General features: G+C 43.2%; 1 protein-coding gene across 1 annotated transcript in view; it reads left to right on the top strand.

Moving 5' to 3' along the window:
- The first annotated feature begins 1,744 nt into the window (after nt 1–1,744).
- The window catches only part of PRLR (prolactin receptor), a 49,797-nt gene continuing 23,889 nt past the window's right edge, over nt 1,745–27,652 (top strand). Inside the window, exon 1 of the mRNA XM_029218675.1 lies at nt 1,745–1,805. The gene's annotated coding sequence lies outside the window, so the exon portion shown is untranslated. The remainder of the gene's footprint in view (nt 1,806–27,652) is intronic.

The raw sequence follows: 27,652 nt of genomic DNA, 5'->3' as shown, positions 1-27,652 counted from the left end.
CCTGCCAAAGAGTAAAAAGTTTGAATTTAATTTGGGAGGTAACAGAGCAGAGCAGGGGTTGTTTTAACCAGAGTTAGAACATTATCAAAGAGAGGGCTTTAAGTCCTGAAATGATTCCCAGAATTTAAAATACATTCTAGAATGTTCAGAATTTTAAAATGAAAAATTCAGCATCACTGTATCTATGGAGAAAAATTGGTGGCTTCTGAGAAAGCTGCCCCAGACAGTTGCGTTATGAACTCTGGGTTCACCAGACACCTCATTATCTGATGCCTTGGGGCTGGCCGTTTTACGCTCAAATGGGCTCGTCACATCATAGGTTTTTATTGCAAAGATGTCTGGACTCTGCATTCATTAGGCCAGTAGCGGTGATGCTGAGGAATTGGGGGTGTATGAGAGAGATTCGTGTTAGCTTGAAGCCGCTGTTAGCAATCCACAGCTGCCTTCCTTCCACTTCCTTCTCCATGGGTGTCAGCATGGAGAACACTCAGCCCTGGATTCCTTGAACAATAATCCCCAAGATTCTGGATTTTGAAGACATAGAAATTATTTAAAAGTATTATTTGGCCTGCTACTCTGGTTAGATTGTTTGTTTTCGCATGGAGTGTGCAAGAGAAAACTGAGCACTAAATTAGGAATTGTTGTCTATATATCAAAGCAAATTTTAAAAAGTAACTGCACACATATAGGAGCCTATTTTGTATTCAAGTCCTGAAATCATTTTTGTTCTAACTCAGATCCATACTATTAGCAATTGTCACCTCGTGCCTCACAGACCTAGGCCAGTTAGTCCTCAGAGTTTAAGATGTCTTAGACAAAACCTAGAGCCAGATATATTGGAAGGAACAAGATGGGAACCATGATTCCAGATGGGCATGGCCCAGCTGATATAAGCCCACACGCAACAGCCCAGGGAACAACCCTGTCACTACCAAAAATTATTCACATCTCGAAAAGCAGGCTTCTGCCAGTGCTCATATGAACCCATGAGATAGAATCAAACTTGAGCTTTGAGCTGGAGCAGCCCAGTTCAGCCATAGCTATGACAGGATATGTCAATAAATTTCATTCAAGGTCTCCAGGGCCAAATTTCACAAAGTCAAATCCCAATTAGGATAACTGGCAACATTTTAGGAAGATCTGTAGATAAGATAATAGTACTACATCAACGTTAATTTTCTGATTTTGGACATTACATTATGGTTATATAAGAGAATGCCCTTGCTCTTAAGAAAACACAAAAGAAATATTAGAGGGTGAAGAGACATCATGACTTATTCTCAAATGATTCAATAAACATAATCATTTGTGTATACAGAAAAGAAAGAGGATGATAGGGACTTCCCTGGCGGTCCAGTGATTAAGATTCTGGGCTTCCATTGCAAGGCATGCAGGTTTGATCCCTGGTTGGGATTGAAGATCCCACATGCTGCATGGTGTGGCCAAAAAATTAAAAAACAAAAAGAAGAAAGAGTATGATAAACCAAATGTAAAGTATTAATAATTAGGGTATCTGGGTAAAGGGAATATAACTTTTTTTAGTATTTTTGCAACTTTTCTATGTTTGAAATTACTTCATAATAAGGTTGATAGAAAACTAATTCAAAAAAAAAACAAACTAGAGGTGTCTTATGCCATCACTGAAGTGCAGTGATTTCAGTCATGCTATTGCTGCAAAGTGAGTAAGAAATGGCATCTCCTGTTTCATCATCTTTGAGCTAAAATAAGTCATTTCCTCTTTCAGCTAAAGAACTCTTCTATTCATGGAGGCGAACGCTAAGGATGCTTTCCACATGAACCTTGAGGTAAGGGGAACTTGACACATCGCCCAACTGTCCTACCGTGCGCTTCATCCAGGCTCAGGAAAGGACTCTTCTCTCTTGGCTCACAGAGAGAATAGTTCCGAACCAGTCAACATCCACATTGTTGCATTCTGCTATTCTCAAAGACCTTTTTGATCTCCCCAGCCTATTCTGCCCAGAAAACCCTTCTCTGTTTTTCTCAAGGAAAATACCACACCTATTAATAGCTGATATCTCCTCGTGGTGCATTTATGGGAGATTTTAATTTTCTCTTCATAGTTGTCTGTACTTGAGACAATGTCAACAATGACTGTGCTATTCCTTTAAAATCAGAAAAAGAAATATTGTATTTGCTTTTGTTTTCCCAAGCAGCTCTGCATAAGTTCTTGCCATGGCTTTCTGTGTCCCCTTCAGCCCCTACTATTGTCACAGCTGCATGTCCCCTTCCTCTCAGCCCACTGACAGTCCTCATGGAAAGACTCAGACATGCTGGGCTCTGCATCTTCCCTATCTACCATCGGCAGGGAAAATCACTTCCTGGTCCCATGACCCACTGAACCCCAATCTACTGACTTGGATCTCACAGGTTGTTGTTTGCCTCTCCCCACCTACAATATCCTATTGCCATTTTGGAGTCGGAGTTGGGTAGAAGTACTTAACTCGCATATTCCCCCTTCATGCCAGATCAAATACCATGCTCCAACTCCATCTCCCCAGGATACCAGGCCCAGCTGATAAATAGGTCGTGAAGTATTATGAGTCCACTTGACAGATGGAGAAACCAAGCCTCAAGGCTACCCTCTGCATGTACTACAGAAAAATGGGATCTTGACTTCTGAGACCAACTTGGCACGTGTCACCCTGAGGATGCAGTCTCTCTTTCAGAGCATGTTAAGTTAAGGACTCATGAGGATATGAAACTGACTAGGTCATGGGTAGATGAGAATTATCCTAGGATTTCCTGAGGTCACTCCAGGGTACTTGTTCCCCAATACTGAAAAGTGATGGTCCTTTGAGGACCATCTGATACGTCAGTGTCAAGAACCAAGCCTGGGCTTACCCTCGGGGCCAGAGTTTCTCACCTTTAGCACTGCTGACATTCTAGGACAGATAATTCTTTGTCGTGGAGGCTGTTTTGTGCATTGTAGCATGCTTAGCAGCACCCCTGGTCTCCACTCATTAAATGCCAGTATTCCACCCCCACCCCACTTGTGACAATCAACCATGTCTTCAGATGTCGCCTAGGGTTCCAGAGAGGAGAAAGTCCTCCCCTCAGTAGTGACAATAAAATCATGTTTCCAGACATTGCCAGGCGTCCCCTGGGTTGGGGGAGACAAAATCCCCCACAAGAAAAACCCCTGCTCTAAGTTACCTCAGCCCAGCAAGACTTGTATTTTTCACGCAAGTAGACTGAAATTTACAGTGTTCAGAGTAAACATTAGCAAGGACTTGAAGAAGGGATGCCATAAGTTGTCAAACTGCTTCCTCACAGCAAGACCCTTTGGCTTAAAGCCCAGGAGTATTTGGTAACACTGCAACCGGTGAATCAACCCAGCCAAACCACCAGCTTCTCGGAGTTTCTTTCTTCTTCCTAGGCTTCTGCCCCTTGATGCCAAATGCCTCATGAGGTTTGATTGAATGAAAGGCAAACGAGAGGGGACAGAGTAACACTAAATGCTTGAGCAATCCTTCCCTTCATGAGGTCCGGAAAAGCACAGCATGATCTAAATTGCGTTGCAAAGCACCAGGGCGGGTTGGCTACGCTTTTTTATTTATATGTATACTTATTTACAAACCAATCCACCCCTCATTATCCTCCACCCTCTACCCAACCTAGTGTTTGGTGTGAAAGTGTTGGCTTCTGATACCAGTAGGTATCTGTGAAAACACAGGCAAGAACTTGAGAGCAGTCCCATGGTTGTCCAAGAGAAACAGAAACACTGCTCAGTTTCAGGGTGAAAGGAACATCCAGAAAGCAATGTTCATAAAAGAATTCAGAGGAAACAAAACGGTCCCTATAAAGGAGGATTAGAATTAAGAGTAGAATCACACTTCCTGTCTGAGACCCCACCGGAAGTGCCACAGTCCATTTTGTGGCCTTCAGTCTGGTTTCTGGTCTCTTTGAACTGTTAACCCTTCAATCCTGTCCAGTGGTGATGACCCCTCCCTAACAACCTCTCCCTGGCACCTCCTCCCCAGAGTGGAACAGAATGCCACTCTGCATGGCATGCCAGGTTCTTTTGCAGGAGGTTGGCATCCTTTAGGCTCTGCCCATTCCAACCCTCCCACATCCAGCTCTTTCCCAGGCTCCCATCTACACATCTTTGACCTTAACTCTCCCCAAACTGCAAGAGACTAGGAGGAACTTCGAAGCAGCCCAGGGCGCTGGGGAGGATGGGCCCATCCGTAGAGCATGCTTTGAGGTCACTCTAAAACTCTAAGCCTATAATGTTTTCCCCCACCGTGCTTGCCTACCAGAGTCCTTCAAATGCCTATCATTTGAGCCTGCATTGACTGAAGCAGGGCATTGTTCAAAACCTACACATTTACCTAAGAAGGGTAAGAAATTAATACGTGGATAGGAATTTGTTTGTCAGATTAGCTTGTTGGTACCTCTCTAAGAAGGGGGCCATGAGGTTGGGACACAGGACAGGTTAATTGTTTTTTGGGGTTTTTTAAGTATAGTTGACTTACAATGTTGTGTTAATTTCTGCTGTATAGAAAAGTGATTCAGTTATATGTATGTAAGTATATATATATATACACACATTCTATTTTATATTCATTTCCATTATGGTTTGTCATAGGGTATTAAATATAGTTTCCTGTACTATACAGTAGGACCTTGTGGTTTATCCATTCTATATATTATAGCTTACATCTGCTAACCCCAAACTTTATTTTTTTTAACATCTTTATTGGAGTATAATTACTTTAAAATGGTGTGTTAGTTTCTGCTTTATAACAAAGTGAATCAGCTATATATATATACATATACGCCCATATCTCCTCCCTCTTGCATCTCCCTCCCACCCTCCCTGTGCCCACTCTAGGTGGGCACAAAGCACCGAGCTGATCTCCCTGTGCTATGTGGCTACTTCCCACTAGCTATCTATTTTACATTTGGTAGTGTATATATGTCCATGCCACTCTCTCACTTCGTCCCAGCTTACCCTTCCCCCTTCCCATGTCCTCAAGTCCATTCTCTACGTCTGTATCTTTATTCTTCTCCTGCCCCTAGCTTCTTCAGAACCTTTTTTTTATTTAGATGCCATATATCTGTTAGCATACAGTATTTGTTTTTCTCTTTCTGACTTACTTCACTCTGACAGTCTCTAGGACCATCCACCTCACTACAAATAACTCAGTTTCATTTCTTTTTATGGCTGAGTAATATTCCATTGTATATATGTGCCACATCTTCTTTATCCATTCTTCTGTCGATGGACACTTAGGTTGCTTCCATGTCCTGGCTTTGTAAATAGACCTGCAATGAACATTGTGGTACATGACTATTTTTGAATTATGGTTTTCTCAGGGTATATGCCCAGTAGTGGGATTGCTGGGTCGTATGGCAGTTCTATTTTTAGTTTTATAAGGAACCTCCATACTGTTCCCCATAGTGGCTGTATCAATTTACATTCCCACCAACAGTGAAAGAGGGTTCCCTTTTCTCCTCACCCTCTCCAGCATTTATTGTTTGTAGATTTTTGATGATGGCCATTCTGACTGGTGTGAGGTGATACCTCATTGTAGTTTCGATTTGCATTTCTCTAATGATTAATGATGTTGAGCATTCTTTCATGTGTTTGTTGGCAATCTGTATATCATCTTTGGAGAAATGTCTGTGTAGTTCTTCTGCCCATTTTTGCATTGGAGTTGTTTGTTTTTTTGATATTGAGCTACATGAGCTGCTTGTAAATTTTGGAGATTAATCCTTTGTCAGTTGCTTCATTTGCAAATATTTTCTCCCATTCTGAGGGTTGTCTTTTTGTCTTGTTTATGATTTCCTTGGCTGTGCAAAAGCTTTTAAGGTTCACTAGGTGTCATTTGTTTATTTTTGTTTTTATTTCCATTTCTTTAGGAGGTGGGTCCAAAAGGATCTAGCTGTGATTTATGTCACAGAGTATTCTGCCTATGTTTTCCTCTAAGAGTTTTATAGTGTCTGGTCTTACATTTAGGTCTTTAATCCATTTGGAGTTTATTATTGTGCATGGTGTTAGGGAGTATTCTAATTTCATTCTTTTACATGTAGCTGTCCAGTTTTCCCAGCACCACTTATTAAAGAGACTCTCCTTTCTCCATTGCATATTCTTGCCTGCTTTGTCAAATATAAGGTGACCATATGTATATAGATTTATCTCTGGGCTTTCTATCCTGTTCCATTGATCCATATTTCTGTTTTTGTGCCAGTACCATACTGTCTTGATATCTGTAGCTTTGTAGTATAGTCTGAAGTCAGGGGGCCTGATTCCCCCAACTCAGTTTCTCTTTCTCAAGATTGCTTTGGCTATTTGAGGTCTTTTGTGTTTCCATGCAAATTGTGAAATGTTTTGTTCTAGTTCTGTGAAAAATGCCATTGATAGTTTCATAGGGACTGCATTGACTCTGTAGATTGCTTTAGGTAGTATAGTCATTTTCACAATGTTGATTCTTCCAATACAAGAACATGGTATATCTCTCCATCTGTTTGTATCATCTTTAATTCCTTTCATCAGTGTCATAGTTTTCTGCATACAGGTCTTTTGTCTCCTTAGCTAGGCTTATTCTTAGGTATTTTATTCTTTTTGTTGTAATGGTAAATGGGAGTGTTTCCTTAATTTCTCTTTCAGATATTTCATCATCAGTGTATAGGAATGTCAGATATTTCTGTGCATTAATTTTGTATCCTGCTACTTTACCAAATTCATTGATTAGCTCTAGTAGTTTTCTGGTAGCATCTTTAGGATTCTCTATGTATAGTGTCATGTCATCAGCAAACAGTGACAGCTTTACTTCTTCTTTTCCAAATTGGATTCCTTTTATTTCTTTTCCTTCTTTGATTGCTGTGGCTAAAACTTCCAAAACTATGTTGAATAATAGTGGTGAGAGTGGACAACCTTGTCTTGTTCCTGATCTTAGAGGAAATGGTTTCAGTTTTCCACCATTGAGAACGATGTTGGCTGTGGCTTTGTCATACATGGCCTTTATTATGTTGAGTTCCCTCTATGCCTACTTTCTGCATGGTTTTTATCATAAATTGGTGTTGAATTTGTCAAAAGCTTTTTCTGCATCTATTGAGATGATCATATGGTTTTTCTCCTTCAATTTATTAATATGGTTTATCACGTTGATTGATTTGCCTATATTGAAGAATCCTTGCATTTCTGGCATAAATCCCACTTGATCATGGTGTATGATCCTTTTATTGTGCTATTGGATTCTGTTTGCTAGTATTTTGTTGAGGATTTTTGCATCTGTGTTCATCAGTGATATTGGCCTGTAGTTTTCTTTCTTCGTGACATCTTTGATTTTGGTATCAGGGTGATGGTGCCCTCATAGAATGAGTTTGGGAGTGTCCCTCCCTCTGCTACATTTTGGAAGAGTTTGAGAATGATGGGTGTTAGCTCTTCTCTAAATGTTTGATCGAATTCACCTGTGAAGCCATCTGGTCCTGTGCTTTTGTTTGTAGGAAGATTTTTAATCACAGTCTCAATTTCAGTGCTTGTGTTTGGTCTGTTTATATTTTCTATTTCTTCCTGGTTCAGTCTCAGAAGGCTGTGCTTTTCTAAGAATTTGTCCATTTCTTACAGGTTGTGCATTCTATTGGCATATAGTTGCTTGTAGTAATCTCTCATGATCCTTTGTATTTCTGCAGTGTCAGTTGTTACTTCTCCTTTTTCATTTCTAATTCTATTGATTTGAGTCTTTTCCCTTTTTTTCCTGATGAGTCTCACTAATGGTTCATCATTGTTGTTTATCTTCTCAAAGAACCAGCTTTTAGTTTTATTGATCTTTGCTATTGTTTCCTTCATTTCTTTTTCATTTTTTTTCTGATCTGATCTTTATGATTTCTTTCCTTCTGCTAACTTTGGGTTTTTTGTGTTTTTTCTCTCATTGCTGTAGGTGTAAGTTTAGGTTGTTTATTTGAGATGTTTCTTGTTTCTTGAGATAGGATTGTATTGCTATAAACTTCCCTCTTAGAACTGTTTTTGCTGCATCCCATAGGTTTTGGGTCATCTTGTTTTCTTTGTCATTTGTTTCTAGGTGTTTTTTTTTATTTCCTCTTTGGTTTCTTCAGTGATCTCTTGGTTATTCAGTAGTGTATTGTTTAGCCTCTGTGTGTTTGTATTTTTTACAGATTTTTTCCTGTAATTGATACCTAGTCTCATAGTGTTGTGGTCTGAAAAGATACTTGATATGATATCAATTTTCTTAAATTTACGAAGGCTTGATTTGTGACCCAAGCTATGATCTATCCTGGAGAATGTTCCATGAGCACTTGAGAAGAATGTATATTCTGTTGTTTTTGGATTGAATGTCCTATAAATATCAAAAAGTCCATCTTGTTTAATGTATCATTTAAAGCTTGTGTTTCCTTCTTTATTTTCCTTTGGATGATCCGTCCATTTGGTGAAAGTGGAGTGTTGAAGTCCCCACTATGATTGTTTTACTGTCAATTTCCCCTTTTTTGGCTGTTAGCATTTGCCTTATGTATTGAGGTGCTCCTATTTTGGGTGCATAAATATTTACAATTGTTATATCTTCTTCTTAGATTCAACCCTTGATCATTATGTAGTGTCCTTCTTTGTCTCTTGTAATAGCCTTTATTTTAAAGTCTATTTTGTCTGATATGAGAATTGCTAGTCCAGCTTTCTTTTGATTTCCATTTGCATGGAATATCTTTTTCCATCCCTTCACTTTTAGTCTGTATGTGTCCCTAGGTCTGATGTGGGTCTCTTGTAGACAGCATATGTATGGGTCTTGTTTTAGTCTCCATTCAGCCAGTCTATGTCTTTTGGTTGGAGCATTTAATCCATTTACATTTAAGGTAATTATTAATATGTATGTTCCTATGACCATTTTCTTGATTGTTTTGGGTTTGTTATTATAGGTCTTTTCCTTCTCTTGTGTTTCCTGCCTAGAGAATTTCCTTTAGCATTTGTTGTAAAGCTGGTTTGGTGGTGCTGAATTCTCTTAGCTTTTGCTTGCCTGTAAAGGTTTTAATTTCTCCATCTAATCTGAATGAGATCCTTGCTGGGTACAGTAATCTTGGTTGTAGGATTTTCCCTTTCACCACTTTAAATATTTCTTATCACTGCCTCCTGGCTTGCAGAGTTTCTGCTGAAAGGTCAGCTGTTAACCTTATGGTGACTCCCTTGTGTGTTATTTGTTATTTTTCCCTTGCTGCTTTTATTATTTTTTCTTTCTATTTTTTTTGATAGTTTGATTAATATATGTCTTGGCATGTTTCTCCTTGGATTTATCCTATTTGGGACTCTCTGTGCTTCCTGCAATTGATTGACTATTCCCTTTCCCATATTAGGGAAATTTTCAACTATAATCTCTTCAAATATTTTCTCATTCTCTTTCTTTTTCTCCTCTTCTTCTGGGACCCCTATAATTCGAATGTTGGTGCGTTTAATGTTATCCCAGAAGTCTCTAAGACTGTCCTCAATTCGTTTCTTTCCTTTTTCTTTATTCTGCTCTGCCATAGTTATTTCCACTAGTTTATCTTCCAGGTCACTTATCCGTTCTTCTGCCTCAGTTATTCTGCTATTGATTCCTTCTAGAGAATTTTTAATTTCATTTATTGTGTTGTTCATCATTGTTTGTTTGCTCTTTAATTCTTCTAGGGCCTTGGTAAACGTGTCTTGTATTTTCTCCATTCTATTTCCAAGATTTTGGATCATCTTTACTATCATTACTCTGAATTCTTTTTCAGATAGACTGCCTAGTTCCTCTTCATTTGTTTGGTCTGGTGGGGTTTTACGTTTCTCCTTCATCCGCTGTGTATTTCTCTATCTTCTCATTTTGCTTAACTTACTGTGTTTGGGGTATCCTTTTCACAGGCTGCAGGTTCATAGTTCCTGTTGTTTTTGGTGTCTGCCCCCAGTGGCTAAGTTTGGTTCAGTGGGTTGTGTAGGCCTCCTGGTAGAGGGGATTGGTGCCTGTGTTCTGGGGGATGAGGCTGGATGTTGTCTTTCTGGTGGGCAGGACCATGTCCCGTGGTGTGTTTTGGGGTGTCTGTGACCTTATTATGATAATAGGCAGCCTGTCTGCTAATGGGTGGGGTTTTGTTCCTATCTTGGTAGTTGTTTGGCATAGGGTGTCTAGCACTGTAGCTTGCTGGTCGTTGAGTGGAGCTGGGTCTTAGTGTTGAGATGGAGATCTCTGGGAGAGCTTTTGCCATGTGATATTATGTAGCCTGGAGGCCTCTGGTGGACCAATTTCCTGAACTTTGCCCTCCCACCTCAGAGGCCCAGGCCTGACAGCCAGCATCAAGACCCTGTCAGCCACATGGCTCAGAAGAGAGCCAGCATCAAGACCTTGTCAGCCACATGGCTCAGAAGAAAAGGGAGGGAGAAACAAAGAGAAAAAGAAAGAGAATGAAAGAGAAAGAAAGGAAGGAAGGAAGGAGGGAAGGAAGGAAGGAGGAAAGGAGGAAAGGAAGAAAGGAAGAAGGAAGGAAGGAAGGAAGGAAGGAAGAAAGAAAGAAAGAAAGAAAAAGGAAGGAAGAATGGAAGGAAGGAAGAAAGAAAATAAAAAGAAATAAAGTTATTAAAATAAAAACATTATTATAAATTTAAAAATAAAAAGGTAATAAAAGAAAAAAGAAAGGAAGAAAGAAGAGAGCAACCAAACCAAATAACAAATACACCAATGATAACAAGTGCTAAAAACTATACTTAAAAAAAAAAAAAACACAGAGAGTACCCTAGGACAAATGGTAAAAGCAAAGCTATACAGACAAATGACACAAAGAAGAATACACATACACACTCACAAAAAGAGATAAAGGGAAATATATATATATATATCTGTAAATTAAAAAAAGGAAAAGAGCAACCAAATCAATAAACAAATCTACCAATGATAATAATCTCTAAATACTAAACTAAGATAAACATAAAACCAGAAACAAATTAGATGCAGAAAGTAAACCCCAAGTCTACGGTTGCTCGCAAAGCCCACCACCTCAATTTGGGATGATTTGTTGTCTATTCAGGTATTCCACAGATGCAGGGTACATCAAGTTGACTGTGGAGATTTAATCCACTGCTCCTGAGGCTGCTGGGAGAGATTTCCCTTTCTCTTCTTTGTTCGCGCAGCTCCCGGGGTTCAGCTTTGGATTTGGACCCGCCTCTGCGTGTAGGTCACCTGAGGGCATCTGTTCTTCGCTCAGACAGGACAGGGCTAAAGGAGCAGCTGCTTCGGGGGCTCTGGCTCACTGAGGCGGGAGGAGGGAGGGGTACGGATGCGGGGCGAGCCTGCGGTGGCAGAGGCCGTCATGACATTGCACCAGCCTGAGGCGTGCCGTGCGCTCTCCCAGGGAAGTTGCCCCTGGATCACGGGACCCTGGCAGTGGCGGGCTGCACAGGCTCCCAGGAGGGGAGGTGTGGATAGTGACCTGTGCTCACACACAGGCTTCTTGGTGGCGGCAGCAGCAGCCTTAGCGTCTCATGCCCGTCTCTGGGGTCCGTGCTGTTAGCCGTGGCTGGCGCCCGTCTCCGGAGCTCCTTTAAGTGGTGCTCTGAATCCCCCCTCCTCACGCACCCCAAAACAATGGTCTCTTGCCTCTTAGGCAGGTCCACATTTTTTCCCGGACTCCCTCCCGGCTAGCCATGGCGCACTGGCCCCCTTCAGGCTGTGTTCACGCCGCCAACCCCAGTCCTCTCCCGGCTAGCCATCCGAAGCTCGAGCCTCAGCTCCCAGCCCTCCCGCCCCGGCGGGTGAGCTGACAAGCACCTTGGGCTGGTGAGTGCCGGTCGGCTCTGATCCTCTGTGCGGTAGTCTCTCCGCTTTGCCCTCCGCACCCCTGTTGCTGCGCTCTCCTCCGTGGCTCCAGAGCTTCCCCCCTCCGCCACCCAAAGTCTCCACCCGCAAGGGGCTTCTAGTGTGTGGAAACCTTTCCTCCTTCACAGCTCCCTCCCACGGGTGCAGGTCCCGTCCCTATTCTTTGTCTCTTTTTTCCTTTTTTCTTTTGCCCTACCCAGGTACGTGGGGAGTTTCTTGCCTTTGGGGAGGTCTGAGGTCTTCTGCTAGCGTTCAGTAGGTGTTCTGTAGGAGGTGTCCCACATGTAGATGTATTTCTGGTGTATTTGTGGAGAGGAAGGTGAGGTCCACGTCTTACTCTTCCACCATCTTGAAGGTCCCCCCTAACCCCAAATTTACACTCCATCCTTTCCCCAACCCCCTTCCCTTGGCAACCAGAAGTCTGTTTTTTTGTGTTCAGACATCTGTTTCTGTTTTGTAGACAGGTTCATCTGTGTCATATTTTAGATTCCACATATAAGAGATATCATATGGTATTTGTCTTTCTCTTTCTGCCTTACTTCACTTCGTATGATAATCTCCATTTGCATCCATGTTGCTGCAGATGGCGTTATTTCATTCTTTCTCATGGCTGAGCAGTACTCCATTGTGTACGTGTCCCACATCTCCTTTATCCATTATCTGCAGGACAGGTTGTGATTGGAGCAGAAGGACTGAAATGATTGAGGTATTGAGCGCCAGACCTGCACCATCGAGCACACTAGCCACTGGCTTCAAGTGGTAATTTTAATGTAAATTCATTGAAATTATATAATATTAAAAATTCAAGTCCTCGGTTACACTGGCCACATTTCAAATGTTTGACAGTCACATATGGTTATGGTTGCCGTATTGGACAGAGAAGACATAGACCATTTCCATCACCGTAGGGAGTTCTGTTGTGTGGAACTCCTCTTGACTTTGCTGGTACTGCCAATGCAGAGTTCTGGGAAGCAGAGGGAGCCTGAAATTACCTCTGTGTAGGGAAGGACAGAGAAGAGTAGGAGAGAGAACAGAATTCGAAAGAGAAAGCAAAAGGGCACCAAAGGCAAACTTTGTGTGCTTTTCCCAGACTCCAGCCCTGAGCAAACATGAAGCCACCCCACCACAAAGCTCTTGGTGTTGACACCTGCAAATAAAGGAGCAGTTGGCATTGGCTTTGGGCCCCATTTCCTCCATTGTATGGCCCCTGGGATCTGCGGCTCCTTGTGGAGCAAATGACCCTGTCCTGAATCTGGAGCCAAGAGGGACACAGGGGTCACTGGGCTCCCAGCCAAAGGGATATCATCACCATGGCGGCACATGGCAGCTCCTCAGTAACCAAGAGTCCTAAAGCAAGGATACTTGGGAGTTCCTAAATCAAGAGACATTCAGGGAGAAAGGAGAACCTTCTCCATCTGGAATTAGACCTCCACTCAAAGAGTCAGAGAGACGTGGAGTATCTGGGAGCATTCACCTCTTACTGACCACTGGTTCACACTCACGTAGAACTTGCAGTCCCGTGGAGCATTTTCATAACATTAATTCATCTCATCCTCACAATAGTTGGCTGAGGAAAGCAAGACAGATGTGACCTGCTCGACAGTTTCTATTAAAAGAAATTCATCTCAGAAAGAGGAAGAGATGGGCCCAAATCGATCTGACTGAGAAATGGCAGAACCAGCTCTAGAAACCACTGTCCAATTCTTTCTGCAGCTTGCGTCGCCTCTCAGGTGAATGAGGGTTATTTTGTACCTGTCCAGATCCCTAAGTGTACCAGCCCCAAAGTGTGTGACCTCCACCTGGATCATACTGCAACCTCAGTTCACATCCAGCCCCAAGGCCTGACCATCTCGTGGACTCTTCATTACCAAATAACACTTGCGAACGGCCAAGCAAAGGACTAGACTGAGAACAAGGATATGACTTTTCCTGGAAGACCCCCTCCCAGACAAACATTAATGGTAAAGAGGAAATGGCGCTCATGACAGCCTGGGCGCCAGAGCTGCCAACTCTGTTCTCCTGTGCCCAAGACGCAGGAAGATACAGTTTTCCTGGCTCCCAAAACTCTGAGTCTGCAGTGGGAGACCCTGGAACATGCGGGTGGCTTTTGTTTGCTAGAAAAGTATCCAGAAAACTGAATCAGATTCGTCCATTTATAGGACTTAAAGTGGTTGGTGCCAAATATTTATGACTTTCCTCAAATTTGAGAAAATGTCTCACAATGTGGGAGCTATTTACATACATGGCTAAATAACCAATCAGATTCCGTATTTTCTTGGACAGAACATGCACATCAAAAAACAGATAGGCAGAGTAATTATTGGACTTTCACTTTTAATGACTCCTAGCACTAAATCTGCCATTGTCCAGAGAACTGAAAAGAAAAAAATCAAAAGGATGTTCAAACAGATAAAGTAGGGCTTCCCTGGTGGCGCAGTGGTTGGGAGTCTGCCTGCCGGTGCAGGGGACGTGGGTTCGTGCCCCGGTCCGGGAAGATCCCACATGCCGCGGGGCAGCTGGGCCCGTGAGCCATGGCCGCTGAGCCTGCGCATCCGGAGCCTGTGCTCCGCAACGGGAGAGGCCCCAACAGTGAGAGGCCCGCGTACTGCAAAAAAAAAAAAAACAAACAGATAAAGCAATAGTGAGGATATGATTACTTTGAACGTGCCCAATAAAGTAATACCCCAGCCGCAAGCTACTTTGTTCCTTCCCTTCACAGCAGCATACTGAGAGCGCTCACTCACACCCACCTTTTCCACCCGTAGGCCACTAGGGTTGAAAACATACCCATTTCACCAATTAGACCACTGAGCTGTCCGTGCCAGACGTTGATGAAATCATCCCCCAAAGGCCAGATGCCTGGCTAAAAGCAGACTAAACCATGGGCGTGTAACACTCACCAAAAAAGTCCTGAGAAAACCAGTCCCAGGTTTGCTTTAGGAGCTCATAATACAACCAAGGACCCAGACTCTTTTTATCTGGGGACCCTTCTCTTCCACCCTCTCTCTTTTGACCAGGGAGGAAAATCTTCCCCAGCAGACCCCAGAAGACTTCTGCCATGTCTCAGTGCCCAGAACTGGGTGGAATAACCAGTCCTAAACCAATCACAGATAAATGGGAAGTGAGAGTACCACAGTTACCTTAGAATAACACCCCATCCGCTGGGACTGGACAGCCGACAGCTGACAAAACTGGGCTCTGTGTACAAAAACAAAGGGGGAATGGTTGTCGGAGAAGCAACCAGGAGCATCTGCATACCCATTTATACGCAGGGCTGTGAATAGAGAGAGAAGAGGGACTTTCTACTCATCATCCCTCAGGTAGCCTCCCCAGGGAAGCCCCAACCTCCTTGAGTAGGTCAAATCTGCCTGCTCTTGGCTCTCATGGCCCCTGCAGAGCTCCTTCTTAATACTTCTGTCATTTACACTAAAGTGTTATACTAGCTTTTCTCTTCTCTACCAGCCTGAGTACTAGGAGGGTTGCTTTAGCACAAGACTAAGTTATCAAGGCCCTGCCCGTGTCTGCTGCATCAGAGATGCTCAGTGGACGTTTGAAAGACGGATGGATGGATGGATGGATGGATAGGTGTTCCAGCCACTAAACTAGAGTCATCCTGAAGTCTTCTGAAAATGCATTTAAAGGGGTGAACCCTGGTTCTCATTCCTCCTTCCTTTTTCTCTCAAGGAGTCTGCACTGGGAGTGCTTTTTGCTATCCCCACAGATCCAGCCTAGCTCAGATCCCTGGCCATTACATCTTTGATTGGACAGGTGGCTTTTCTGCTAAGAGAGGGCTCCTGAGGGAAGCTGAGCAAAGGGGAAAGAAGAAAAAATAGAGTAAATATAAGCCAGTAAGAGAGACAAGTAATTATCTTGCTGTGTAAGTAGCCCAGATGCTTTGAACGAAGAAGGAAGTTTGAAAGAACATATCGTACAAGAGTGAGAACAGGTGATTAAATCAGGTAGGGACAGGATGTGCCGGTACAAGATGGAGCAAGGTAAGGGGAGAGAGAGACTTTGGTACTGGGAGTGGTTTCAGGTTGCGGCAGAGATGCTCAGATTTCTGGCCATAGACAAGAGACTGGGGCTTTAACCCTTGAGTCCACCAGCTGCCCCTCTTCCTTACCACCCTTTGGACTTCCAGATTCTCCCACTTTCTCCACCTTCTTTCCCTCTTTTCCACACTTTAAACTTCTAATTCCTTTTGCTTCGTATCCCAAGGATGACCAGAAGCTGAGGGGCCGGGCTAAAACAAGTACACAGCTTCGCCGAGAGAACCCAGCTGAACTTCTTAAACTCTGTTTTAATAAGATGACCGCACCCTTTTCTGAGGCTCAGTGCAAGGGGTTTTTCCATGAAATTGCCTCTCATCCACTTGTCAGAAGCTTAATGGCAAATAATAGCTAGTTGCCCCAGGGGATTTAAAATAACCCTAAGATGGACATAATAATGGAATTCTGAGAAGTGGAGGGAGTTCTTAAAAACAAGTGAGCAGGACATCAAGAAATGTTGAAACCCCTCTTTATTGCTATTGCCCAAGAGATGGGTCACGTGCTCAGACACAGCCACTAATTAACACGGGGAGGTTGCCTGTCAACAACTGAAAATTGTGCCATGACACATATAACCAATGTCTGTACCTCACCCTAGTGGGGACTTCGTCCATGTATTTACATTCCAAAACGCCAGGTGTCCATGAAGTGATTGTTTTTATGGAGTTAAAATTTTTATTGGGATTTTCCCCCGCAATTATAAAAGTAATAACTTTTAATTTTATTTAGGTATTTTAGTAACACTTTATTTTATTACAAAAATAATATTTTTTAATTTTAGAATCATCCTCCCAGAGATAACCACTGCTAATATACCGGGTGCATATATATATATTCCCAGTTTTTCTTCTGTGCACATATGGAGATACATATATTAGAATTGAGGTCAAACACATCCACTTTCTGTACCCAGTTATCTTCTTTCTTTCACATGTTTCCATATCATTAAAAGTTTTATCACATTATTTTTAAAATTAAACAATATTTTGCTGAATATCTATACCATGATCTAGTTAAATAAGCCTTTATGATTTGATATTTAGATTTTTTCCCAATATTTCCCAATATTTATTTTTTTATAAATAGCACAGGGAGGATGTTTTGTGTGCGTACAAAATTGTTTTTGCACATTTCTTTTCCTTTGGATAAATTTCTAGAAGTGTATTTTCCAATTCAAAGTGTATCTACAACAGTATGGAGGTTCCTTAAAAAACTAAAAATAGAACTGCCATACGACCCAGCAATCCCACTACTGGGCATATACCCTGAGAAAACCATAATTCAAAAAGAGTCATGTACCACAATGTTCATTGCAGCTCTATTTACAACAGCCAGGACATGGAAGCAACCTAAGTGTCCATCGACAGATGAACGGATAAAGAAGATGTGGCACATATACGCAATGGAATATTACTCAGCCATAAAAAGAAACGAAATTGAGTTATTTGTAGTGAGGTGGATGGACCTAGAGTCTGTCATACAGAGTGAAGTAAGTCAGAAAGAGAAAAACAAATACCGTATGCTAACACATATATATGGAATCTAAAAGCAACAACAGCAACAAATGGTTCTGATGAACCTAAGGGCAGGACAGGAATAAAGACGCAGACGTAGAGAATGGACTTGAGGACATGGGAAGAGGTAAGGGTAAGCTGGGACAAAGAGAGTGGCATGGACATGTATACACTACCAAATGTAAAATAGATAGCTAGTGGGAAGCAGCTGCATAGCACAGGGAGATCAGCTCGGTGCTTTGTGCCCATCTAGAGGGGTGGCATAGGGAAGGTGGGAGGGAGACGCAGGAGGGAGGAGATATGGGGATGTATGTATATGTATAGCTGATTCACTTTGTTATAAAGCAGAAACTAACACAACATTGTAGAGCAATTATACTCCAATAAAGATGTTAAAAATAAAGAGAAAAAATTAAAATGACAGGCAACTATGTATACTGTTCTAAAAAAAAAAAAAAAGTGTATCTACATTCTTAAGGCTTTTAACATGTATTACCAGAAAGATTTCACCAATTTACACTCAGAAGGCAAGTTGCCAGCCCCGCCTCTACTGTTGAATAGCCACAAGCATTTGCAAACTCAGTGATACCATCCAGAAACCTCACGGTATTGGGAAAAGAATAAAATAAATATTTTATAAGAAAATACTTTGAAAATTGGAAATCCTATCAAAAAACACATCGCCATTATTATCAATTTTTAAACCACCCAATATAGACAAGACATTACCCTCTCAACCACGTACGCCAATGATTTAGAGCCCATTAGAGAATAAAATCCTTACCAACTTCTCTCTAAATGCAGCTGACACCCAATACATTTATTTATTCAAAACCATTTATTGAGATTTATATTAAGGATGAGGAACATAGAAGAAAAACTAATAAAATAATAAACACTGTTCTTGACATCCATGAGCTACCGGCCTGGGCAGGTTCAGGAAGAAAGATAAATCAGGTTTCATTATCAGTTCTATGATAGGGTCAGGTCCTGGGTGCTCTGTGGACAGGGCATCCCCCGCTTTGGGGAGACCCAAGGAAGTCCCTGCCTGAAGGAAGGAAAGCTGAAATTGAGGCGAAGGAGGCAGCTGGGCTTTTGAGTGGGCAGCCATGTGTCAATCTTTATTGCTTCTGGAACAGCATGGAGAGATCACATTTTCCATGCAGCCCTGTGCCTGCATAGAAAGGGAGCCGTTTCTGTGGGGCAAAGGCTATAACAAGGCACGTGGTGGGAGGGCTTGCCCCATGGGGCATACTTTGAGGAATGCTCATGGTTATTTCTCTAGATATCAGCCTGGTATTTTAGTCTGTGAGACACAGAAGCTGAGGGAGAGCAGGATGGCTTGGGACTGCCAAGGGGATTCACAGAGGAGTGAAAGGAAGATAAAGGGGCAAGACAAAGCAACTGACAAGGAGAAGAACTTTGGAGGGGAAGACGGAGATGCCTGATAAGGAATCTGGCCAAGGGTCTGCCGTGATATGTGGAACCTGTCCACCCACAAAATCCTTGTTCCTGTTAATCCATGAAGTGACATGGGGCTAAATGTGACCTCCAGAGGGGTAAAGACTGAGAACGAAGACAACCCGTTGGAGGCTGCGACCCTTGGTTCACTCATCCCTCACTCAGTAAGCATGTAAGTGCTCCCGAGGACTTTCCTAAGCAGGAAACTGCTCTTCTGAACTGCACAGGGCATTAAAGGGAACATTATCTGCTGCTCTTCCCAGACTGACTCACTGGCCACACTTTAGCTCTGTGTGTCTGGCACATGCACAGAGTCTGAAAGAAAAGGCGGGGATTATAATGGGTCTTTTTTTTGTTTGTTTAAACATCTTTATTGGAGTATAATTGCTTTACAGAGTTGTGTTAGTTTCTACTCTATAACAAAGTGAATCAGCTATATGTATACATATATCCCCATATGTCTTCCCTTTTGCGTCTCCCTTCCGCCCACCCTCCCTCTCCCACCCCTCCAGGTGGTCACAAAGTGCCAAGCTGACCTCCCTGTGCTATGCGGCTGCTTCCCACTAGTATCTATTTTACATTTGGTAGTGTCTATATGTCCATGCCACTCTCTCACTTTGTCCCAGCTTACCCTTCCTGCTCCCTGTGTCCTCAAATCCATTCTCTACGTCCGCGTCTTTATTTCTGTCCTGCCCTTAGGTTCATCAGAACCAGTTTTTTTTTAGATTCCATATATATATTCCATATATATTTATATTCCATATATATGTGTTAGCATACGGTATTTGTTTTTCTCTTTCTGACTTACTTCACTCTGTATGACAGACTCTAGATCCATCCACCTCACTACTAATAACTCAATTTCGTATCTTTTTATGGCTGAGTAATATTCCATTGTATGTATGTGCCACATCTTCTTTATCCATTCATCTGTCGATGGACACTTAGGTTGCTTCCATGTCCTGGCTGTTGTAAATAGAGCTGCAATGAACATTGTGGTACATGACTCTTTTTGAATTATGGTTTTCTCAGGGTATATGCCCAGTAGTGGTATTGCTGGGTCATATGGTAGCTCTATTTTTAGTTTTTTAAGCAATCAAGGACATTCAGAAAGGCATTCCAGACATCCAGGTGCAGATCAGTCCCTCTGCTGAGGCACTCCCATAAAAGCATCCCAAGCCACTTATATTTTGACTCGTAAATAAGTTGGTAATTGACAGAACTGGAGGTATCAGCAAAGCAGCAAACTTCCCTTCCAAATTATATTGTTCTTGTCGTAATATTAAAATTAATTTCTGTCTCTGAAGCTGAGTTGAGAAGCATGGTATGGGATGTCTGCCAGGCCAAGGATGAAAAATCATTATGGATAATATTACAAGAATGTTTACAAAGATAAGGAGAAATTGACTAAGCTTTTAGATACGGACTTCCTAATCTTTTTTTTTCCTTGGTAATCTCAGAGAGGGTTGTCTGGAAGACACACCATCAACTACACGTTGCACAAAGAGGTGATGCTATTATTGTAAAGCAGTGAGTCAACGATGATTTACTGGGTTCTGCCAGGCCAATGTCACGGTAGCCAAATACGCAGACGTTTGCGTGGGCCTTTCTATTTCCATGTGCAAATGCACTGACACAGGAAACCTAGCAACCAATTGGGAGTTAGGCCTACTGGTTGTTAATATACACTAATAGGATGGTGGACTTATTAAGAAATCTATAGAGGGATTCTTTTATAATTGACAATAGCACTTACGTTTTAAGGTGTTAAGCATATTATATTCTCTTTTTCTAAGTGCTGTTGTCTTACTTTGGGCTACACAAGTGCATCGCTATTCAAAGCTCACTTATCCAGCAACCACATCTCAGTTGGCTTTGTCCCCCATCTGTCCTAGAGTTCGAATTGATGAACACGAGCAGCTTTATTGGAAGAATCCATAAGGTCTCAGAACATAGCCCTCAGTAATATGGAGGGCCTATTGCTTAATGGGAAGAATGTATTGTAGAGCTCAAGTCAAGTGCTCTTTCAATGGATCTGTGAATCAAAATAATATATTGTGTATGGCTTTATAAAAGTAGTCAGTCAGCCATCAACAAGTGTTGTTGAACACCTGTGGACACGTATGAATGTGACAGTGTGTGGGGCTGAAAATGCAGAGGAAGCCAGGCACAGGTTACTCGGAGACTTGGATGATGGTATTCAAGAAGGAACAGTGGCAGTGGGCCAGATGTCAGGGGCTTCCTTCTTATTTACAGCTCTTCTACATGGTTAAATACAGTAGTTACCATCGAAACTAAGCTGCACTGATTGTCTCTGGATTATCCCTGGATTAGTCATCTAGGTAAGGCTAGTCATTATAACACCCAAACTCTCTCTGTCTCAGAAGCTTAACAACCAAAATTTGTTTCTCACCCATGTCCCAGTCCGGTGGGCATCAGAAGAGGACGCAGGACCCTTCCATCTATGGGCTGTACTAAGCCCGTACGACTGAAGTCTTCCATTTTATCATCAGTAATGGATCAGAGAGAGAGAGAGAGAATGTGTGAATATCTTACAGACCAGGACTAGACGAAAAGTACATAATTTCTGCCCACTTTCAGAGGCCCCAACTCCTTCACCTGCCTCTAACTACAGGAGAGCCCATGAAGCAAACTTGGACTCTCTGCCCAGAAGGAAAAGGAGAACCAAATTCTGACGGACACTAGAAGCTTTTGCTACCCCTGTGGTCTCCCAGAATTCTAACCAAGATGTAGAAAAAAGCAGGAATTAGAGAGGAAAAATGCTTTCGACACATTCTTGAGAATTTCTTCTTAGATATTGCAACTTTCTCAGATGTGCACACAGCCCGCTCTCAGTGCTCTAAAGATTCTCCCATCAGGTACTTGGCCAAAGCACTTCATCTCTCCAGGCCTTAGTTGCCCAACCTGTAAAAGGGAGAGGTTGGATCAGAATCCTTCCATGTCTTTTGGCTCCTTTCATATCCAAAATGCCATGATTCTAGAACTCCTGCTGTTCATTTCCTCTTGAGACAAATAACCAGGGAGCCAGAGAGGTAATGCCAGTTGGTCAACAATTTATTGTTTTTAATTTTATTTTTAACTTCCCTTCTCACTTCCCAAGACCACATTTCTAGAAATGGAAATATACATAGTAGACCAGGTTGTTACCAATGTAAGAGTGATGATTATTTAAGTTGTTTTGTGTTTGGATGAACAGCACATTCACAGACACATATATAACACACACAGAGATCCCTCTGTGAAAATATAATCTCGTTTGAACAGTCTTGTGAGACATATGTTCTCCTCCTACTGCTCTTGCCCTGGATTAGTCAGCTCTGCAGTGGTAACAAATGGTGCTCTCTCAGTGGCTGACAACACATTTCCCTTTTGCTCACTTTACGTAAGGACTGTGGCTCAGCAGCAGGTTGGCTGTGGCTCTGCTGGGATTGGCTGGACTCAGCTGAGCTTATCTGGGCTCCACCTGTTTTCTCATTCTGGAACCCAGATGGAGGGAGTAGGTACCATGTGGCACATCCGGAGGACATATGGAGAACAAGAGCAGGAAGGCCTCAGCCAATAAATACAATACCATGCAATTGTATTTAAGGCTCTGTTTGGATACAGCAAAAACAATCACAACCACTCACATTCCATTGACTAGAGTTTTTCACGTGGCCAAGTCCAAATTCACTGAGATGAGATGTGTACTCCACCCTCAGGGCGCATGGGAAGCCTTAAAGAAAAACGCACAGCATAAGAGTTGTGAGTTTAAGTTTTATTCAAGGACCTTACTGAGGACTAAAACCAGGGAGACAGCCCCTCAGTAGCTCGGAGGGAACCTTTCTGAAGAGGTAAAGGAGGAGAGAGTTTATATATGATTCTTGGCTAGGAAATACATGCAATTCAGTATACATCTTGTAAAAGATTAATGCTGAAATGCACACACTACTATATATAAAATAGATAACCGACAACAAAGGCCTACTCTATAGCACAGGCAACTATACTTATATCTTGTAATAACCTATAATGGAAAAGAATCTAAGATAGATAGATAGACAGATAGATAGATTTAACTGAATCACATTTCTATACACCTGAAACTAACACAACATTGTAAATCAACCAACTATATTTCAATAAAAATTGAAGAAAAAAAGATTACTGCTGGTCACAAGAATGGATATCTCAAGTTAATGATTTTTTTGCTCTTCTACGTGTGGGAAGATGCAAGAATCTGGGTTCATTAAAATTCTCCCCGATCTGTGCATCCAACCATCCAAGGGGCTGTTTTTCCAAAACCAAGTGCCTCATCCCATTTTTCATCCTCTGTTCCTCTTAGGGTGCACTGCAGTGGCTGACAACTTCATCTTTGTAGAGTTGGGGAGTGAGCAAACTCTTTGTTCTTCTTTGTTTACACCAGTGTGTCTAATGACAATGTATGGGGGTATGGAATCCTCTGACTGGGAGGGAGCAAAGAGTTGGGGACTATAATCCAATCTGCTCACACCCCCATTGCCTCCACTGAAATTCTAATGGCAACATTTCCCATAGAAAGGATTCCACTCTACCTTAGTTCTTATTTCTTCCACTGTGGAAAGTTCTTGGGTAGGAGAGAGTTAAGAGGGAGAAGCAGTCAGCAATGGGAGAATGGAGGAAATTTAACAAACATTTATATAGTCTTCATTGTAGACTGGGCACTATCTTAAGCCCATTACCGATACCAACTCTCTGGATCTTCATCCTAGTTCTGTGAGGTTGATCCGTGCATTATTCCCATTTTACAGATGAGGAAACTAAGGCACAGAGAAGTAAGTTACCTGTGATCACACATCTAGTAAATGACAGAACAGGATTCCAACTCAGATAATTTGGCTCCAAAATCTCTCTTCTTAAATACTCTGAAGGGAGGAGAAATGGGAGGATTCCAGCACCATGGATTAGCTAGTTGCTGATATGATACAATTTTAGGGGAGCAAGGAAACCAATTTCCTCTGGAAGGGGCAGACATTGTTTCAGTAAAGACATGACATGTTTTCCAGAACATAGACAAAACTGAACATTCTGAGATGACTGGGATTTAGGCCACTGCCCTAGGCACTGTCCTGCATAGTCTCTGCTCTAATGGAGCTTACAGACTAGCGGAGGGAAACACACCATCAACAAAACAAATGAGGAAAAATATCACGGGTCAGTTGATGGTATGAGCTGTGAAGAACAGTAAAGTGGGGTGGGGGATGAAGAGTGTGGAGCAGTGCTGGAGATGGGGTTTGAAGACAGTGGTCAACGAAGATCTTGCTGATAAGGTGACATTTAAGCAATGGCCTGAAGAAGGTGAAGGAGATAAATATTAATATTTGATAAATGAATGAATGAATACTCAACCATATTTAAGTATCCTGGTGAAACAGGAAAAAAAAAAAAAGTTACCTTATTACTCAGACCTGGCCAGGCCCGCCCTCCCCTGGCATAATTCAAGCTGATCTTCTGGTTGAGTCCAGATGCTCTTCCTCCATCACGTGGCCGCTGCCACTTCCAATTTCACCAATGAATTTCCTCCAAGGTGGAAGAGGACACACCCATGATCTCTTTAAATGGCCGAGGGATTTTTCTGGGAATGTGCAGGAGTCACATGGTAGCAATTGTTCACCTGCTCTGGGCTGCAGGGTGGGAGGAAGGGGGCTGATCTGGGCTGTTATTATTAGTCTGTGTGCCTGCACATGCATGTTAGACGAGTCTGAGCATATTTTGACAGGGAGGTGAGCCAGATGTGAAAACAGACAGATAATAGAATTACTGAGCAAAATGGGTAAATGAGAAGGTGTGAAACCTTCGGAAGCATGCAGAGATTAAACCTGGTTGATATGAAGAATGCAGAGGGGGACTTCAGGGGACTCCCCTGGTGGCGCAGTGGTTAAGAATCCGCCTGCCAATGCAGGGGACATGGGTTCGAGCCCTGGTCCGGGAAGATCCCACATGCCACGGAGCAACTAAGCCCGTGCGCCACAACTACTGAGCCTGTGCTCTAGAGCCCGCGAGCCACAACTACTGAGCCTGCGCCCTAGAGCCCGTGAGCCACAACTACCGATCCCGTGAGCCACAACTACTGAAGCCTGCACATCTAGAGCCCGTGCTCCGCAACAGGAGAAGACACCGCAATGAGAAGCCCGCGCACTGCAACGAAGAGGAGACCCCACTCACTGCAACTAGAGAAAGCCCGCGTGCAGCAACGAAGACCCAATGCAGCCATAAATAAATAAATAAATAAACTTATTAGAAAAAGAAGAATGCAGAGGGGCGCTTTACTGCTCTCTAAGAATGAGACGGACCAGGATGAGAAGGGGCCAGGACCTTGAAACCTATCATTCCTCCCAAGAAGAGCAGGAGAGTCGACAATGAGAGGGACAGCGCAAGACAGAAGGGGTCAGGCGACAAGCTGAGCTGTAAGGAGGCAGCATCTGGGAATTCTGCCAGGCATTCAGAAAGACGGTCCAGCCACACACCATAGATGCTGGGGCCAACAGAATACGGGGATGCAGGCTGGCCCTAGGAGTCAGCCACTGATCTGGGCACTGAGCAGAAAACCAGGGCCTGAAGGGCCTGTTATGGAAGAAATGGGGTCTTAACAGTTGACCACGCAGGATTCCAGCACCAGGAACAGAACAGGACCCGATGCAAACCTTCCCTGGGCTTCTCTCACTGCGTGGGTATTGTGCCCAGAGCCTGCAGGTGGAGCTCAAGTGGCCCCAGCTATGGAAAGCTGTGGCAGGCAGGTCAGGGCACTCTCCGGGCTGGGTGAATAGACACACACTGAAAATGTTCTATCACAGAAGCGCCAGGCTACTGTGAGAGGTGCACTTACGAGGGTCAAGGTGAGCCGAGTTTTTAGCTTACGGTTACGGGGGGTTCGTTTGTTTGATTCTGGTGTTGCGTACCATATCTAGAAAGCTAACGTGTTAAGCAATTGGAGGTCCCGCTAACCTCCGATGCAGTTGTCAACAGGAAGGAGCAAAATAATAACCTTGCAGCCTCAACAAACAGAGGCAGCAATGGGGGGAGTCTGACCAGGACCCCGAGGAAGGCCGGGTTAAGTCAGCACAGAGAGGGAGGCAGATGAGAGGAAAGGGAGGAGGGAAGGGATCCTGGGTTCACGAGGTCTCCCCCAGTCAGAAAGGGCTCCCTGCAAGCCTGCATTAAGCTGGCCTGAAAGTTTCAACTGCCCCCAAGTCCTCCTCTTCCATGGGGGGACGCCGAGCCCAGAGAAGTGGAGAGAGGGGTATGCTGGTCAAAGTTTAACAACTGCTCTTCCAGGAGAAAAAAAAAGAAGAAAGAAACATTCTGATTTATAGCATTTGCCAATTCCCACCATAGAAGTACTCCCACTACAGCTGATTTCAAGCTACCAACAGGAAGCCCGCTGGCTTACAACATTCCTTGAAAATGTAACAGTTGCTCCCTGGTATAGACCTACACCCCTGGGGAGAGTGCCCTTGACCTCGTAGCCCTCCTCACAAGGAACCCTCAGCTCAGGGCAGTCCTTTTAGGAAAATGCCCTTTCCAGGCCCAGAGGATGGAGGCGGATCCGATCCTACCTCCTAACCAGTAGCTGCCTTGCCTAGTCCTTTATGCTATAATCAGGGCTCCTTAAGAATCACCTAAGTGCTTGTTAAAAAGGCCCCTTCCAGTACCAGCTTGCAATCAGTAGATAAATAAGCCCTGGAGATCTCATGCAGAGCGTAGGCATTACAGACAACAATGTATTATAAACTTCAAAGTTTCTAGGCGACTAGATCTTAATTGTTCCCATCACAGAAATGATTGTTATGTGACTTGATAGAGGTTTTAGCTAATGCTGCACAATTATATTCCAATAACATTTTTTAATTTAAAAAATGCCCCTTCCTAGGTCCCACCCTCCAAAAATTTTGACCCGTTGTATCTGGGATGGGCAGTGGTGCCCAGAACAGACTCTAGAAGCAGTGCCCGAGGAACATCCACTGCTATTGAAGGACCATACCTAGATCCCCGCAGCACCCTGTATCAGAGCCGACTTTGGGAAGGGAGAGTGTGCTGAGAGAGCCCTTTATCAGAAAGAGGGATGCCTTAGTTGGCTCAGAACCCGTGGTCCCAAGGTCCTCTGACCTGTCCACCAAGCCATGGCTGGGCTGGGTTCTGTGCGTTGGAGGTTCTTGAAGGTAGGGGCCACTACTCCTTTGTAGCCATCAGAAGTGCAAAGTATGGTGGTTAACAACCCAGATCATGGAGCCCAGCTGCAGAGTTCCTCTCCCTCCATACACTGCTCACTAGCTGTGTGACCTCAGACAACTCATGGAGCCTCTCTGGGCTCCAGTGTCCTCATCTGTAAAATGGACATATTCATAGAACTTACATCTCAGTGCCTGGCATGTAGTGTGTCCTACACGAGGGTTTGCTGATTTTATCACCACGCAGTTCTGAGCACACTGGAGGTTTTTAAGATAAGCTTGTTGGTTTAAACCACTTACCCCCTTGGGCTTCCGTTTCCTCATCTTTGACATGGGAGCCCTGACGTAGTAGTAGGAACAATAATAGCTTTCCTGCCTCTGCACAGGGTTATTGTAAGAATAAAATATGGCCATGATGTGAAAGTGCTTTAAACACTACAGATCACCGTGTAAATGTTTTGTCATTTTGTCTTTGGTGTTGTTGTTAATTTGAGGCAGGACTCCCAGTCTAAAGACTGGATTCCCATTTCTGCTGTGCTGGCTGAGCTGTGTGATGGTGGGCAAAGCCAGCTACCTCTCTGAGCCTCGGTTTCCTCTCCCATGGAGGGAAGCCTCCAAGCAGA

This window comes from Monodon monoceros, unplaced genomic scaffold, assembly GCF_005190385.1.
Source record: "Monodon monoceros isolate NGI ecotype Baffin Bay Population unplaced genomic scaffold, NGI_Narwhal_1 Super_Scaffold_12, whole genome shotgun sequence".
Classification (NCBI taxonomy): domain Eukaryota; kingdom Metazoa; phylum Chordata; class Mammalia; order Artiodactyla; family Monodontidae; genus Monodon; species Monodon monoceros.
Note: the sequence above shows the minus strand (reverse complement) of the source record. Positions and strands in the feature narration are given on the sequence as shown.